Source organism: Chiloscyllium plagiosum, chromosome 24 (genome assembly GCF_004010195.1).
Source record: "Chiloscyllium plagiosum isolate BGI_BamShark_2017 chromosome 24, ASM401019v2, whole genome shotgun sequence".
NCBI classification, from domain to species: domain Eukaryota; kingdom Metazoa; phylum Chordata; class Chondrichthyes; order Orectolobiformes; family Hemiscylliidae; genus Chiloscyllium; species Chiloscyllium plagiosum.
The window spans coordinates 29,343,273-29,348,326 of NC_057733.1; the positions used below are offsets into that span (position 1 = coordinate 29,343,273).

General features: G+C 41.0%; 1 protein-coding gene and 1 long non-coding RNA gene across 17 annotated transcripts in view; one reads left to right on the forward strand and one right to left on the reverse strand.

Moving 5' to 3' along the window:
• The window catches only part of rbfox3a (RNA binding fox-1 homolog 3a), a 1,786,123-nt gene that overhangs the window by 318,211 nt on the left and 1,462,858 nt on the right, over positions 1 to 5,054 (forward strand). The gene's annotated exons all lie outside the window — the stretch shown is intronic.
• Positions 4,292 to 5,054, reverse strand: part of LOC122562128 — a 40,568-nt gene continuing 39,805 nt past the window's right edge. For all 3 annotated transcript variants that reach the window (XR_006315232.1, XR_006315233.1, XR_006315234.1), the window contains one exon: positions 4,292 to 4,343. This is a non-coding gene — a long non-coding RNA (uncharacterized LOC122562128). The remainder of the gene's footprint in view (positions 4,344 to 5,054) is intronic.

Genomic DNA, 5,054 nt, shown 5'->3' on the forward strand with positions numbered 1-5,054 from the left:
GCATTTCTGTTCTGAATTTACCCCCTCTAATTCTAAGGCTGTGTCCACGGGTCCTAGTCTCCTCGCCTAACGGAAACAATTTCCTAGCATCCACTCTTTCCAAGCCATGTATTATCCTCTAAGTTTCTAAGTTTCCCCTTAATCTTCTAAAGTCCAATGAATACAATCCCAGGATCCTCAGCCGTTCCTCATATGTTAGACCTACCATTCCAGGGATTATCCATCTGAATCTCCACTGGACACACTCCAGTGCCATTATGTCCTTCCTGAGGTGTGGGGACCAAAACTGAACTCTAGGATGTAGCCCATCGGAGCCAAGAGATTTATCAATTTTAAGACCTTTTAGCTTTTCTAGCACTTTCTCTTTTGTGATGGCAACCATACTCCACTCAGTCCCCTGACTCCCTTTAATTGTTGGGATATTACTCATATCTTCCACTGTGAAGACTGACGCAAAGTACTTGTTACGTTCTCCTGCTATTTCCTTATCTCCCATCACTAGGCTTCCTGCATCAGTTTAGATTCCTGATTTTAGGAAAAGTCATGTAACCAATTCCATTTGAGGATATTTGTAGGGCCTGGAACATCTGCCTGCTTTTAGCCTCACTGTATATAACTGATATTGCTGATGCCAGCAAGGCATAAAATGTAGGTGCTAAGTCCCATTTACTAATGTTTCTATTGTATTCATGGTATTTTAGTAGTCTAATAGGTTGAATGTGAAAAGTGGTCTCTGGCTTAAAGAACAAAATTTAAGGAAAAATATATACAATTCAAAATACTCCAGTTTGAACAGAATTATGATCTTCTTTTGTGTTACTCAAATTCTTGGTAGCATAGAAATGATGAGGAAAATCTTTGTTTCTGTCTGGACTGATCTTGTGACTTTGGATGTGTTGGAAGTTGGGAGGGATGTATGGGAGTCCGTGTCATTGCGTTGGGGAGGGGCGGTTCTATGGATTGCCTAGCCTCAGATGGCTTATGAAACCAGATGAAAATACACATTTTAATGAGTGTAGCTTGCTTTGTCTATTATAAAGCAATGTCGAAGTCAGTTTCAAGTTGTTTTCCCTGGAGCGTCGGAGACTGAGGGATGACCTTTATAGAGGTTTACAAAATTATGAGGGGCATGGATAATAGACAAGGTCTTTTCCCTGTGTGGGGGAGTTCAGAATTAGAGGCCATAGGTTTAAGGTGAGAGGGGAAAGATATAAAAGAGACCTAAGGGGCAACTTTTTCACACAGCGGGTGGTGCATGTGTGGAATGAGTTGCCAGAGGAAGTGGTAGAGGCTAGTACAATTGCAACATTTAAAAGGCATCTGGACGGATATATGAATAGGAAAGATTTGGAGGGATATGGGCTGGGTGTTGACAGGTGGGACTAGATTGGGTTGGGATATCTGGTCAGCATGGACGGGTTGGATTGAAGGGTCTGTTACCATGCTGTACATCTCTAGTACTTTATGGCCAAATTTACACTACACATGTATTGTAGGTGATAAATGATTTTACAATGACGTTCAGAGTCTGACCTGACTCTGGAATGAAGAAGCATATGATTCTCTCTTTCAGGAAGATACTTTATGTTCATATAGTGTTGCAAAGAGATCATGTTGGTTCTCGCATATTCAAGGACATTTGACATTTTGGAAGGACAGAAAGAAAGGAAAATGAGGTGGGGTGGCTCTGCTGGCAGGTGGGACTAGATTGGGTTGGGATATCTGGTCGGCTTGGATGGGTTGGACCGGACCGAAGGGTCTGTTTCCATGCTGTACATTTCTATGATTTGGAGATGCCAGTGTTGGACTGGGGTATACAAAGTTAAAAATCACACAACACCAGGTTATAGTCCAACAGGTTTAATTGGAAGCACACTAGCTATCTACTAGTCTACCACCTGATGAAGGAGCGCCGCTCCGAAAGCTTGTGTGCTTCCAATTAAACCTGTTGGACTATAACCTGGTGTTGTGTGATTTTTAACATTGTACATCTCTATGACTTTGTGACAAACCAACATATAAAGCACTAACAGCGCTGAATAGAGGAACTCGCCCCCTGCCCAAAGGGGGTAACGACATGTCCCAAAACCCAACTTCCCATCCCGCTGCTAATACTGCAGCAAGGCATTTAAGTACCTGAACCAGGCATTTTTCCTCCTCCTAGCTACAGCTGCACTGCAAACACAAGCAGAAAAGAAAGAAAATACACCCTGAAATGACAATATGAATAAAGAAATTTTGAAGAAAAGAAGGGTAAGTATCCCACCCATCCTTTGGTATTACTTAGAAATTGAAAGTACACATCCCAAATGCCCCCAAACATATGTTAGACCAAATTATTACCAATAAAAAATAAAGAAAAAGAAACAGCTGATCGGATTTCCTCTTTTTCTTAAAGAAATACAGGGTTAATCCCAAACAACACTATTAATTGTACATACTAAATTGCTCAGATTAACTTAATTTGTCCACAAAGTCTCTTGTCTTCTCCGACATGTCAAAGAGATGTACAGATCCATCTGACGTGCAACGTAGCACCGCTGGATACCTCAGTGAGTACTGGATCCTAGGCTCCCTCAGTCTTCTCTTGATGCCATCATAGGATTTTCTTTTCCAGATCATCACTGCTAAGAATATGATCTTAGTAAACTCAAAAACTAAGGCCTTTGGATCCTTCCCCAAGATTCTGGTAGCTTCCACAATTCTCTCCTTTTCTTTATAATGATGAAACCGCACCAAGATAGGACGAGGACGTTAGTCAAGACCTGACTCCCACTCCGTGACCCAGTGAGCCCTCTTGATCTTCAAGCCTCGCACTCCAGTCTCCAAGTTAAGGAATTTCAGCAGCCAGTCCTCAATAAATTCCACCGGCTGCTCACCTTCCTTACCATCAGGCTGACCGACGTTCCAAATGTTTTTTTTCCTGCCCCTGTTCTCGAGGTCATCAACTTGGTCAAGCAAATTACAGATCTGTGTCTCCTACATAAATATAAGGATCTGCAAAAACAAACATCTGTTGAACATTTTCGTATTGTTGTTACCCACATCAAGATCTTACGGTACAGGAGCTAACATAAACATTATTATGTGAGGAATAAGTACCTTGCTGGAGGCATATTCATAATCCAGATTGGATTTGGCTGACCACCCATTGTTAAAATGCTCCAAAAGTCTCAATTATACACATAAAATCAACTCTCAAGCATTCATGATAGAATTGTACATACTGATTGGATTTGCTTTCATTGTGAACAGTCAGATGATTTCAAACTCTATCTACCTTTTAAGCAAGACCGGGCTAATGCCATTTTTTAATGGACCTATGAAGTGGTGAGCATCACTAAATTGGATTCTAATGTGACTTGTTGGACAACCTGTTGCAGTTTTCAGTGGGAATTGTCTATCGTGTCAGACTCACATGAATCTGCCCATTTAACACAGGCCTAATTTATGATAGCATTACAGCTGACCAATTTCTCATCTTCCCGCAACTAGAGAGTTTCTGGCTCCCAACTGATGCTCCCAGGTTTCCAGTGGCATTTCAATTTTGAATGGTTTAAGGCCTGTAATAGCAGCTTTGTGCAGCCAGTGTTGCCACATTACCAGTTTTACATCTGTTTTGGACAGAAGCCAAAGATCGGTTCCAGTTCAGTAGTTCCATGTGATTCTGAAATCAACTGAAGCCAAAAGCTAAATAGAATGATGAAATTCCTACTTGTAGAAATAAAGATTTTAAACATAATTATAGAACCACTTTTTCACTTTGTACTTTCACGGTGTAATTTGGAAGACTTTGTTTCATCCCAAGTGAAAGTGAGGACTGCAGATGCTGGAGATCAGAGTCAAGATTAAAGTGGTGCTGGAACAGCACAGCAGATCAGGCAGCATCTGAGAAGAGGGAAATGAATATTTCGGGCAAAACCTCTTCATCAGAAATGAAAGGCTTTTGCCCGCAACATCTATTTTCCTGCTCCCCAGATGCTGTCTGACCTGCTGTGCTTTTCCAGCAGGACCTCCACCTGCTCCTCCTGACATTCTCACAGCTTCCATCCACTCAATCTCTCAAAAGACTTCTTGTCACCATTGGTGCCATGGTGGAACCTTGACCACTGTTGCAGTCGGGGCTAAGTTGGATCTTCTCCCTTGATCCAAATATGGAAATTTAGCTCATTACTGCCTCTCCCCTCCTCGCACTGTCATCTTTCATTATTCTGATTTTGGAGAGAGCCAACAACAGCAACATTAGAAGGCAGAGAAACAGTATGGGACAATGGCCAGACTATTGCAGGTACAATCATATGCCATTCAGACGGCAGATAAATAATGGGAAGCAGTGTTCACAGCTGTGGAGTAAAACAAAAGCATTTTAGCTTGGGCAAGAAACTCTTTCTTTCTTCCTTTTTATTGTTACCCTAATTTTAAGCACGGCAGTGGAGGAAAATCAAATGTGTGATGTCAGTTCAAGGTAACTTCATCGATATTGAATATTGGTGCAATGCCTTTGGCTTTGACACAGTCTCCTGAACATGGAATATTTAGACTTCTGGCATAAGTATATGCTATATTACATCCACCCTGGTCAAAACAACCACCTCACTATTCTAATCCCAACATTTGGTGCATATCCCTGTATGTCTTTGCATTGTAAGTGTGCATCTAAATACTTTTAAATGTCATGAAGGTTTCTACCTCCATCAACCTTATGGGTATATCATTTATATATTATAGCTGTGGAATTTTACAAAACATTAAATGGTCAAACTTGTGCATTATATTCTATTTTTAGAATAGAATCCAAAGGGGTTTTATAAATATATTAAGGACAAAAGGATAACTAGGGAGAGAATAAGGCCCCTCAAAGATCAGCAAGGTGGCCTTTGTTTGGAGCCACAGAAAATGGGGGAGATACTAAATGAATATTTTGCATCAGTATTTACTGTGGAAAAGGATATGGAAGATATAGACTGTAGGGAAATAGATGATGACATCTTGCAAAATGTCCAGATTACAGAGGAGGAAGTGCTGGATGTCTTGAAACGGGTAAAGATGGATAA